The 13,239-nt window shown below is 44.5% G+C and overlaps 1 protein-coding gene across 4 annotated transcripts in view; it reads left to right on the top strand.

Moving 5' to 3' along the window:
• Nucleotides 1-13,239, top strand: part of SPOCK3 (SPARC (osteonectin), cwcv and kazal like domains proteoglycan 3) — a gene marked incomplete at both ends in the record, with an annotated part of 424,393 nt that overhangs the window by 251,381 nt on the left and 159,773 nt on the right. The window lies entirely within an intron of this gene.

Here is a 13,239-nt window from a genome sequence, read left to right on the forward strand (position 1 = left end):
GAGAGAACAACACATATATTCACTGGTGGAATCTCCGTGCTTTCTTAGATAATATAATTTTTGCCTTTTCAATGAAAGGAACTTGTATTTTGTAAATATTCCACAGGGTTTGCATTTCTAAGGAGACGGTTTTCTAAAACTCTTTACATATGTAGAGCATGCTTGAATATACATATTCTCTAAGGAAAGTGTAATAACGGTAGTCGTTGGCATGTAGTAGCTGTCGCTGTGAAAGTCATATAGGCAGGAATTCCTAAAATAATTGAGCAACGATGTCAAGTAATGGTCTAAATATTTTGTGTGCTAACCTAATATTTAAAACAACCCTAGAAGACAGATTCTCTAGTGGTCCACAATCATTAGATAAGGGAAAGGAGACACAGAGCAGCCATGAAGCTGGAAAGTAACGACGCCAGGATCAAGGTCAGCTTCAGGCACACGGTGGCCACTGTGCTGTTCTGGGCGTGGACAGGCCAGCGAGCTCCTGATTGATGTACTTATCAGGCCTGGGTTTTACCCTAGTGATGTCCTTTGTAACCTCAATTATTCGTCACTTTATCAAGAAGCAAGAATCATGATAGGCAATAGGAGAGATTTAGAGAAGCCATGTATATTCCAGCTCTGTAAAAACTCAGGTTATAGCAAGATAAAGAGGCATCCATGTGTGAAGGTAACTGAGGCATTCTTACCCTGCTGGTAGAAGGCGTTCCCGCTGAGATATACCATGAGTTTCTAGCAAGTTCAGGGCCAGCGTGCTGGTAGCACCTTTGGAAAAGCTGTGTCTGCATCTCTTTTGTCTAAATTACAACTCGTGCCGGCAGAGAAAAGACTCTCAGAAGGCTGATACTTAGTGCCTGCCTAGTGTGTGTTGATGGCTGCTCTGAGTTACTATATTAATGCACGTATTCATTAATGTAATGTGATAATTTTCATATGCATTATTCCTCAGACAACAGTAGGAGACACAAAAAACACTCACTAATAATTTAAAGATAAGGAATCTGAAGCACAAAGATATTAAATATATTCATAAGGTCACAGGGCTGGTAAACAGCAAGGCTAATAATGTGGCTACAAATAAAAGTACAAAAGATAGGAAATAATAATATGTAATAAATCAGTGTAATGTAATACGGTATGTATTTAAGCATATTAATGATTTATTAATAGCAATGTGGATAACATTATTATAGGAATGTGGTGTTAATACAGTGAGAAATTATTTTTCTTGGCAAAGAAAAGTCAAGTGTGTCCTGTATAGTATGTACTTATATGTGTGTAGATTTATAATCATGTAAATTATGGAATAAACACAGTAGTGTGTGGCTGTCATACCCTTCCAGTGAACGCATGGGCAAATTATAGATTTCCTGCCATCTCTCTGTGATCACTGTGTATTTCAATGTCTGTTATCTCGCTCCACCTCAATGCTCTCCACCAAGGAAATTGGTCCAGTTCTGTGAACAGACAACAGGTTAAGGATGCTATGGCTTCTGAAACAAGCCAATTAAACAAAAGCCAGCTGAAACTAGGAGGTAATTAAGCTCTAATATAGAAACTGGGGGGGGGGGGCAAAAAAGAAATAATACCATTATTGGGTAATAATACCATTATTGCGGAACAATATTTATACCTTTGAACCTGTTCTCTTACAGACCTGGGGTTTGGGATTTCACCACCTCAGAGCAGAGGTTGGGGAAGCCCCAGGGATGATAAATAGAATTTAAGGGATTCTGTGTACTCAGTACCCCTGACACTTGAAAATCCCAACATAAGTTCTCTCTGTAGAAAAGTACCAGGAATCCAGACTCCTAAGGATTCTCCAGATGGTATTCTGCCAACTCTTTGCTCACATACCAATAAATCTTATAAGTAGAAGAAACACACTAATATAAATAAACCAACAAACTAAATGACAAAAGCCAACACGTAAGGAGGTAACAATATAAGAACAAAACCAGACAGGTTTCAATACTTAAATATCAAAACTATCAGATAAATAATTAGGTAAAACAGAACATACAACCACTATATGAAATGTTTTTAACATGTAAAATGTTTACAGACTTAAAGTGATGTTGAAAGATACAGGAAGACCAACGTAATTTCAGAAAATATTAGATTTGCAAAATAACCAAATATGACCTGTTCAATTAAAAATATATTTAAAGGACTTCCCTGGTGGCGCAGTGGTTGAGAGTCTGCCTGCCGATGCAGGGGACGCGGGTTCGTGCCCTGGTCCGGGAAGATCCCACGTGCCGCGGATCGGCTGGGCCCGTGAGCCGTGGCCGCTGAGCCTGCGCGTCCGGAGCCTGTGCTCCGCAACGGGAGAGGCCACAACAGTGAGAGGCCTGTGTACAGCAAAAAAAAAAAAAAAATTAAAAATTAAATATATTTAATTAGATATTAGATGAAGAGAATTAATGAACTATAATATATGCATATGCATGTGATAATATGCATATAAAAACAGAAAATATATGTAACAAAAATAAGTTGTTAAGTATATAAACATAATGTCTATGTGTATATATTTGTGTATTTATATATTTCAGAAAAATGACTGATATATTTCAGAAAAATTATCCAAAAAGGGTAATAGGGGATAGAGACTAGAATGAGAAGGGATAAGTAAATTTAATCTGAGATACAGAAAGAGAAACCAGAAATAATAAGGTGGAGAAAATGTTAAAAGAGATATTGAAAATTTTTCCAGAAATGTTGAAAGGCATGAATCTACAAATACAAGAAGTACAATGTGCCAGATGAGAAAAGTAAGAAGACATGATTGATTATCAAAATAAAATCCAGCTGGATTAAAAAGCCATATTACTTGCCAAAAATATTATACCATTACACAAACAAAGATGATCTCAACAAGATTAATGGAATTCATAAAACAGTGGAAAAGCACACGTATGACATTGAAAGCTAAAGATAATTAAAAGCAGATACTTCAGGAGAAAGTCTCTTCCAAGACTGCTACACAGACATCCTCGTACAGAACAAATTGTGCCTCTGACGGGAAGACATGCAGAACTATGCGTGACCTAGCAGAACTGCCTCTTATCATATCCACCCTCATTCCCTATCTTCTTGGCCAGAGACTTCTCCTGTAAGTACCTCGCTCCATCAACCACTGCATCCATACGATCAACAGTGCTGGGGCCAATCCCGGTCAGTTTGTCTCAGGCAGCATTTAACGAAAGCTGACACCCAGGGCGATCCAAGCGGAAGGGGAGACCAGCCTGTTTGCAGTGTTGACACCTCCCCTCTCCAGGGCCCCGGGCCCCACCTCCCCACAAACCCCGTAAACCCCCAAGGTCTGCCTTAGAAATCCAAGTGGCTTTTGCCTCAAGTGTCTGTCTTCGTCTCACCACTTGTCCTGAGGATTTAACCCAGGGACAGCAGGATGCATTAGTGACTGCATAGACCTCACTTGGCCGAGGAGGCTTTTAGGACAATGATGTCATCCAGTGGTCAGTCTTGAAGCTGAAGTGAATCCCTTCCAGGAGCAACATGGTGTCATTGATCACCTCACCTAAGATCAGTGACAGTTTTTATATCAGCTTTTCTAATTGGATCCCTCCTGTTAGGGAGAGAACTTCCTGGAAGATGCTCATAGGGATGAGTCAGGTGTGTCACCTGAAACTGAATGCCTGAGGGTCCCTTCCCTGTGGAGAGAGCTCCTCAGGTATCTGAAGGCTACACCATCTGCTAGGGGCATTTCCTAAAGCAGGTGATGGTCTCAGACCACCCAGCGGGAGCACATCACCATTTTTTTAAGACAGAGGTGAGTTCCTGCCTGGTGTCCATCACCAGTAATGTGCAGGGTGTCCTGGAAAGAAAGTGTTGTTAAAACTGCCATGACCTGCAGGCAGGACCTACGTTGTTCAGGGAATATAGAATGACAGGGCATCCCATGTGCCCTCCAGCCTGGCTGGGAGAGCTTAGGTGTCCCAACTGAGTTGGAATAATTGACTCTGCTCCTTGTTTTTGGAGTGAAAGCTGGAAAGAAGCCTGTTTCCTATGTCCTATGTTTTTCCAAAAGACAGTCCTGGTGGCATCCATGCACCTCCGAGGATGGCTAAGAATGGGGTCTGGGAAAGGCATCTGGACATGTTGGCAGGTGTTTATACAGGAGTTTCAGGAGCTGGTCCATGCCTTCCTGTTCCTAGAGGCTGCGTGATAAGTTAGGAAGGATGGAGAAGGGGGGTCCAGGGAGGGCAACTCCAGCAGTCAGGTTTTAAATTTTAAATAAGGCATCTGCAGCACTGGGAGGGCACACAGGGCACCTGCCTTGAGGGGGAGAGACTGGCATTGTTCTGGAAGACGGAGCATCTGTGATGCCTCTCCCTCCGCCACTTCCCAGGGCCTGAGGCGTCCCCTCCCCGGGTGTTGGGGTTGTGGCTCTCCCTGCGTTACCGTAAAATTACCCTGCCAATGACAGCAACTCAGAGGTCCCATTTCTTCCCATCAGCCTCTCAACCTCACCCATAAACAGTTCATCTGTAAGCGTCCAGCCCAGGAGGGAAGAGGGCACTTTTGTGAAAGTTAGAGAGACCCGTTACATCCCTGCCTGTGACCTGCATGGACAAATGTCCAGGACCACCTCCATCCAACAAGGGAATCCAGGGGCTGGAACCAGAATTGAGTTTAATTGAGTTAATGCCCAAGGTCCCCTGTGGACAGGCCGTCACGCAGAGGTCCAGCGTCGGACCAGCCTGCAACATCAATTAGGAAAGAAAGTAAAGATCCTGAAGGTTTAAATAAGTCCATATAGTCTCTCTCGTGCTTCCGTTACCCAGGAGCCAGCTGAGCGGTTATGTTCCCTTTCTGGAAGCAGTGGAATTGTGACCACACTGCCTTAGTCAGTGAGGCAGGTCCAGTCAGAAACCCTTTTGAGCAGGATTTTGAAGAGACCAGCCATTGCCGACCAAGATCAGTAGTTTGTGGACGGTGAGGGGCAAGGACTGTCCATGCAACGCAGTCAGCTGTGCCTGTCAGCCTGTGAATGCGTAGATTTTGTGATAAAAGTTGCCCTGAGGTCAAACGACAAATAGTCCAGTACGTCAAACTCATAACGCAGATATGTCTCAACACTGCGTCCACGGTCAGCTGATGCAACTGCAGTAGCAACAGTGTCACCTGAAAGCGGGTCAGGCGAGATTAGGCCCCATAAGGGTCCATCGGGGATGCAGTGGGGCGTGGACACAGCTTGCTGGACGGCTTCCGGTCAGCCTGTCCGCTGAGCTGATGAAAGGACCACGTAGAGCACCGTCATTCTTCCCCCAGGGCCCTAAGGGAACAGTCCGGGGCCAGGGCTACTTTGGGGGTGGCGACCTAAGGGGTAACAGCGTTCCTTCCGCGTGGGAGACGCTGACCGTGCGAAACCACCCACGTCGTTTAAGGAGCTGTAGTGAACAGGTCCCTGAAATTTGTCCGGAGTGGATCGGCCATCCCCTCCGTGCGGAGCGAGGTTTGACTCTCCTTCGCACAGGGCCCCCTGTGGACGCCGAAGATGCCGGGCAGTGCAGGCGTCCGGCGGCTCTGGAGGCAGACGGCGAGGAAGGGGTCAGCGCGAAAGCTTCAGCGGCGGCGCCCGGGCGTTCCCCCCCGAGGGCACGCCGCTCCGGCTCAGGCAGCGCGGGGCATGGGCGCCAGCCGGTCCAGAAGGGGCCCCCAACAGGGCAGCGGGCTTGCTTGCCCTGCCCGGGCCCTCGGCTCAATCCAACTGCCCCTCCCCAGCAGGCCCGGCACGTCTCTCGTGGCCACACTTGCACGGCCCCTCGAGGGCCGCAGCTCTCGGCCGGAGCAGGGTGCGTGTGCGTGGCCTTCCGCCTCGTTCGGGACCTGGAAAGCTGGCCTCGTGCTCAGCGGCACGGCCTTCCGCGTCCCGCCCGGCGCTTGGGAGCCGTAAGCAGAGCCCGTGTGGCCGGCTTCGCTCGGTGCCGCGCCTTGCGCCCAGGCCCAGGGGTTCGGGAACCGGGGGACAGTGGGTGAGCCTGTCGCCGGCTTTGGCTTGTGACTGGCCTGAGGGCGTTTGCCCCGAGTATCTCCTCCTCTTCTGACCTGGGCTTGGGGCCCAGAGTCCTCTCTTCTCCAGAAAGCGTCTTTGCTGCCGCAAAAAACTGTGGAGAACTGTGAGGGTCTGGGATTTATACCCTGTTTCATGCGCACTGCAGAAGACACGGGCCTGCTGGGTCACTTGTTACTCAGGACACCAACAGCTCGGTCTTCGTGCTGGCGTCCATTCTCTTTCCCCCACAAGGCCCAAGGGCCGTGCGGAGTGACCCAGTTGTGTGCTCCACACACACGGGGTTTGTGTCACAGCACAGGAAACCCCGTGGGTGACCACGGGCTGCAGACAGGCCTGCCCACCCTCTGCCCGCTGGGGGGAGTTACCTCTGTTTTACTGAGAAGCAAACAAATCTGCCTTCTCTGCAGAGGACACGTCATCTCTCTCCGGCAAGGACTCTCGATGTTCAGACAAATTTAAGAGATTCCACAAAGCAAAAGGCACTCAGTGCCTCTGCTCCAAGATGTGTAGAAACATAGGAGATCCCTGGGGACTCGACTCCCAGTACTGAAGAATAGTCGGACAAGTTAGATCTTCAGATAAAAGCCGTAGAAGATGAAAAGGATTACTGCATAATGATTAATATGTTAATTCACCTGGAAAACCGAAGAATTCCTGTCTTATGTGTGTATAGTTAGTCGCCAGATACATAAAGCAGTTTCTACAGGGAGAAACTGTCGCATCTCTCTAACACATCCTGAGATCTCAGCGCTCCTCTCTCAGAAACTGATGGAGCTACAGGAAGGAAAGTTAGGTCCCTCCCTGGGCCTCGCGCTCCGTGGGACCCACTGCACGAGGTGGGTTGAACCGGTACCTCGGTCCCGGAGGGGTGCCTGCCTGCGCCTGAGAGCTTGGGCGTCCAGTGCGGCTGCTCTGGGACCTTCCATGCTGAGGAGAGGACCGTGAGTGGTGCTGTGGAATAATTATGAAAGTAGGTCGAGCATGTGACTGGATCCGCATTTCTCCTTGTTGAACCAAGTGCTGACAAACGCGGAAAATAGGCCTGAAGGGATCCTGGGTGTTGGATCGGAATCAGAGGGATGAGTGTGAACTCATTTGAGTAGTTTTGTGCACAAGGATGCATGTGAATTGGTCCCAGATGTATGTCCGTGTGAGTAGGTGTTCCAGCAGGATGGTAGTTTATTCTTAATATTGGATGCACTGTCGGCCTCAGAAAGGCCGTCTAGTTTGCTGCCACTCTGCTTCACCTGACTCTGGCGTTTGTCCTTTTTACATTCACCTTCCCCGTAGTAACTCGTCCTTCATCCTGTGTTCTGACCACCCCGATAGCAGGCCGTCCGTCCTTCCTGGGAAGCAGAGGATCTTCTCTCCCATCACGGTCTTGGTTGCAGGTGCCCTCTTGAGGTCAGTGGACAGAGGGCACCCTTGCTCTGGAGCGCCAGCTCCTCAGTTAGCCCCTCCCCTTTACTCAAGGGGACACTTGACACAGCGGGAAAACCGAGTCTTGTGTCCTGGTATCTTTGTGTCAAAGCTCATGGCGCCCCTCTTCCCCTCTTTCTCTTTCCGTTCATCCCAAAGGGCATCTTTGCTACCAGTGCATCAAACTGTATAGGGCAGCTGACCCTTCGGTGCATGTCTTAGCTTTAAGAGTAGTACATACTTTTTAACAGGCGCTTGGTATTTCTTAAGCGTGATAAACAAGGAATTTCCTCGTGCTTTCTATTTATTAGAAAACAGTTAAAATGAGAAGTTCAGTATGTAAGCCCCACAGACATTAAAACGTGTGCACAAACTATCACACGTCAGTGTTGCCATGTTTGTATTATCGTGGGTGTCTTCTGCTGCTTTGAGGTCTTCAGAGGCATTTCTCTTGTTACCTAAATTTAACCTTCTGTCCTGATTCTTTCATCTCCTTGTACGTTTTTTAAAATACACCTCTTGTTTCCTACTCCCATTCTTTTTTTTAGAAATTCACTGTCATTTATATCTGTAAAGATAATGTCTCCTCAAATGTCATCCTCCTTTTTAGGAGTGCTTGGTGTCACAGCCTTCTGTGTTCATCCGTTTCTTAAGTATTTTTAACCACTCCTGCACCTCTGGAAAATTCTGAGTTGTTATCTTACAAAGTTCATGTTATATATCTGAAGGTAAATAAAGGAAATACAAATCAATAGTCATTTAAAGTAATTTCATTAATTTCATGTATGTATTGTATCAGTCATCAAACAATATGTTTTTATAGGTCTTATTTTAATTGAAACTATTACTGATACTTGAAAGAAACTTTCCTCTGGAGTAATTTAAGTAAGAATTTTGGTTTAATGAGAAAATTCAGTGAAACATGTAAGCATGAAATGATGGTAAAATAAACATACTATCCCTTTGACCCTTAAAATCTTTTAAATTTATTACCAGATTTTGAAGTCTAGAATAACTGTTTACAACAACGGCCTAACAAAGAGGAAAATCCATACATGAGCTCTTCCTTATGCACAGAAATCGTGGACTAGGAGACCCTGACTAGATGGTCCTGCAGCTCCACTAAATGATTCAGTGTATGAAAAGCGGGTTTTCTTTATGCATACACTAGCAGCCTTGCCTGAGGTGAGGGTCATTACGCATCCTGACATTGTAGGATTACTCTGGATTGAATTGAGTTGAAGGCAGAATGCAGTGTTGAAACCCCAGGGACACCTGGGAACAAAGACTGAGCAAAGGAAAACCAGCCCCAAACCAGTTCTGAGTCCGCACTCCACGCCCGCTGTTTTCTCTTTGGCGTGTTCTGATGCTGCCCTGCGGGGTGCTGTTAGCTCTGTGTGCCAAACAAGGCAGGTTTCTGCGGTGAGGTGTTTAATTTTGGAAGGAAGAACATCTGTAGTACTCATTCCTGTTTGCAGAATTGGAGACATACTGGTCCAGAGGCTACACTAGATGTAAGAGAATGTGTGTGGTGAGGTGAGGGTTAAGGATGCTCTTCTTGCCTCATTCTTTTCGGCAGTTCTCCTTGTCAGGTGATTGAGTCGCCTGCTGGAGCAGCAGTGTTCTCCTGTTCATGTCTACAGGACAGGACAAGGCTTGTAAGTGTATGAACTCGGGTTGAAGCATCCTTCCTGCCCTCCTGTGACCTCACCTCGGTCTGCCCACGTTCCGCGGGTCCTTTCCGAAGCCCGGTCTCAAGATGCTGACTGGAGGCCTGGTGGAGGGCAAGCCAAGTGTCTGGAAGAAGGGGACTGACATGGCTGTCGGGGAGCCCCAGAGACTGCTCGGGTGCAGGACCCTCATGTCTGTGCCCACACCTGCCGTGAGCTCCCAGGGGACCTGACCCCACCCCCCAGGTCCAGTTACGAATGTGGGAGGGCGACAGGTCACCTGAGTCCCCGTGTGAGGTGTGTGATGGAGCATTCTGTAGTGGAAAGAGAAGTAAGGTGCCCAAATCAGCAGGGTGTTGCTCCTTAACGAAACGTAGGGTGTTCCAAAAAGAGAAATGAGGATGTGCGCGCAGATGGTAAATCCCAGCTGAAGGAAGGGGCCAGAGCTTTACCCCCTCCTAGGTAGGCTGCCTTGGGCTGGGCTGGGCCACACAGAGCAGGGACCAGGAAACCCAGGTGGAGGCTGTGCTCGGGAAGGGGGCGCCATGCTGACGCGAGGAAAGCCGCCTGTGAAAGCGCAGGGCGTGTCTGAGATACTGGGCCTCTAAGGTATTAAAGAGGGATGATGTGGTGTGTTAGCCAGTCCAGCCCAGGTAAAACGGAGGCTAAAAAGTGATGCGTAGCATCCCGTGTTCCTCAGTTTATTTTCACTTGAAGAAATGTGTTTATCACTACAATACCACATAGAACATAGTTGCTGTTTTACCTACTGATAATTACATTCTTGTTCTACCTTAGAAACACTATAAAAGAGTGCTTGAACCCCATTTGAGCCATGTATTGATACTTCTGATCAGATGCAGAAGCTAAGTTTGACTTGTAAAATTTATTTTTAAAAGTATGCCTGTCTTACTCAATGATCAAAACAGTAATGCATCAGATCCCAGAGCTCACACTCAGGGATGCCTCATGAACGTTGCTGTTGATAAACTGTATGTTGTTGTCTGTTGTTGTTGTTGTTGTTGTCTTTGTCTTACAAAATACTTTGTATTTTCTGGGTTTTCTGAGAAATTAAAGTACTTGTAGGGCTTCCCTGATGGCGCAGTGGTTAAGAATCCACCTGCCAATGCAGGGGACACAGGTTCAAGCTCTGGTCTGAGAAGTTCCCACATGCTGCAGAGCAGCTAAGTCCGTGCGCCACAACTACTGAGCCTGTGCTGTAGAGCCCGCGTGCCGCAACTACTGAAGCCCGCGCGCCTAGAGCCCGTGCTCCACAACAAGAGAAGCCACCGCAGTGAGAAGCCTGTGCACCACAACAAAGAGTAGCCCCTGCTCGCCATAACTAGAGAAAAGCCCACACACAGCAACAAAGACCCAACACAGCCGAACGTAAATAAATAAAATAAATAAATTTACTAAAAATAAAATTTAAAAAATAAAGTACTTGTAGCTGGTAGTTTGTTTATACCATTGTTTTTATTTTGTATGTGTTACTTTAGTGAATGCTCAAGAAAAAACGCCCTAAGGAAGTGTGGATGAGGCGTTGAGAGTTTAGTTAATCCATCTGATGTCTTTTGGAAGACCAGCACCCCTAACGGCTCCTCAGCTTCGGCTCTACTGACATGCGAGGCCGGGTAGCGCTTTAATCTGGAGGGGCTGACCAGTGTGCTGCGAGGTGTTCAGTAGCGCTTCTGGCCTCTAGCTAGTAATTCAGCAGTATCCCCCCCGCTCCCCGCCCCATGGTCACAACCAAAACTGTCCCCAGATGTCCCCAGGGAGCAGAGTCAGCCGCTGGACAAGAACCTCTGGTCTAAGCCATGTCCCTGACCATGGGGGTTACGTCATCTTGCAAACCTTACCAGTGGCCAATCCCAGGGTCTCCTGGCCAGAGTCCTTTTCTGCGGGTGGAAAGATCACATCTTCTTCTTTGACCCTGTTTTGAAGCAAACAACTTATTTTCCCTGACAGTTGTCAGTTTTGACATTAGAAAACCCATCCTGTAGGCTGAGTCCTCAGGATCACTGGTAACTCAAGTGTTCTCAAGACTAAAGGTCTTAGGTAATCAGGAACGCATTAATCATGTCTTCCTCTACAGTATTTGCATTTTGGGTTAATTACAGACTAATGAGCATGCCTTTTATGTGATGTTTTAGTTCACTTATACTGTTATAAATATTTCAGCTTTGTGATAATTAAGTAAATTGAATATTATTAATTAGAAATGCAATCAGTGGGTGTAGCTAAAAAATATTTTTAAATAGTACTTTTAATATCTTTATATTCTTTGAATAAAATTCTTCATGAAGATTTTTTTCAAAACCAATTCATGAGTTAAAAAAATAAATGGTTTTCTGATGACAGGAAGCTAGATTCATATAACTATACACATGGGGTGTATTTGCTAGACATCTGATTCTGTTGCTCTTTACAGACATGCATACAGAAAAGAAGTGTTCCACGGAATCATTCTGAAAGAGAAATTGTTTCATTTACGACGTAATTCTTTAGAAAGAATTCTTTACAAAGCTACAACTTCATCATATCATGCAAGTTTTAAAGACAGCTGTGAAATTTTTAAATTGTCACATATCCAAGAAAATTAGCTAAGAGGTCAAACTTTTGATGAAAATTAAATCAACTTTTTATAAAGATTGTGCTGTTTTTGTTGTTTATTCAGGTATTTTACAGACATTCCTTCTTTATTAAAAAAAATCACTGCTAAAATAAACTACATTTAAAATGTAAATGAGTACGGCGTAACATCTTTGAAAGGACCTAACATTTTCAAATTTCAAAATTCCACATTAGCTGTAATTAATATTGACTTTTGGCTTTGTCTCTTCATACGCCACTTACAATTGCTCTTGAACTTTTCTTAAATTGTGTCATTATCTTATGACCAATCCAGGTTTCTGAAATATTAAATTAAAAGTAGTTACAGTAAATAATACTAAATTTGAAGTCTCAAGATTTCATGTAAATTGTCTTTTATTAAAAAACTCATAATCTCTTTATTTATTTCTACATTTGATTACTATTGGGCATTTTAAATTACATTTAAAATTCATTGCAATTTTATGTGACAAGGTCATTTTTCTTGGATTCTTGAAAGATTGAATAATGAAAAATAATGATACCTTTGAAAGAGTTTATTCCTCCAAAAAGGCCCACTAAGCCACTACAAATATATTTCAAATATAATAATTTTTTTATCTTTTGTAACAGGCCTAGTTAAGAATTTTGCCTGTCCATTAGAGAGTTATTCGGCAAGGAAAAAAATGTTACATATATGTGAGTAATCTGATTAGTCATTGGGTATATTCCATGCTTCCTGATATCAGCTGAAGCTGAATTAAATTAGTCACTGGTACATTTGTCGGTTGGAGCCAGAAAGTCTGCCCTATTTAATTTTAAAATCATTTGCACTGAGTAAATTATGGACCCAGCCAGGAAAGAAATCACATTACTTCAGAATTAGCAAGATCTATATTTTTTAGAGGCGGAAGATAATTATTGCCTCTTAAATGATGGAGTAGGTTTGCAGTTTTTAAAATCATGTCAAATATACAGTTATAAAATATTATCTTAAGGATTATTTAAATTACTCAGGCTTAAATTTTATAAAGAGCAATGTTTACAAAGAAAATTAAAACAAAAATAAACTAAAAAAATGTCCTAATGTGCCATAACAATGTCGATCGTTTGCCTTTAATTTCATTCAGCTTTTATTCACATTGGCTGAGAGCCTGATTCATGGTAGCTACTAGCATTTGATTCTTAAAATTCTGTGGATTCGATTTTTTACTGAAGTGTAGTTGATTTACAATGTCGTGTTAGTTTCAGGTGTACAGCAAAGTATATCAGTTATGCATATGTGTATTCTTTTTCAAATTCTGTTCCCACATAGGTTATAATACAATATTGAGTAGACTTCCCTGTGCTGTACAGTAGGTCCTTGTGGATTATCTATTTTATATAAAGTAGTGTGTATATATGTCAATCCCAAACTCCTAATTTATCCCTCCCCTGCCTTTCCCCTTTGGTAACCAAAAGTTTGTTTTTTAAGTCTGTGGCTCTATTTCTGTTTTGTAAATAAGTTCATTTGTATCA

This window comes from Leucopleurus acutus (genome assembly GCF_964270905.1).
Source record: "Leucopleurus acutus genome assembly, chromosome: 7".
NCBI lineage: Eukaryota > Metazoa > Chordata > Mammalia > Artiodactyla > Delphinidae > Leucopleurus > Leucopleurus acutus.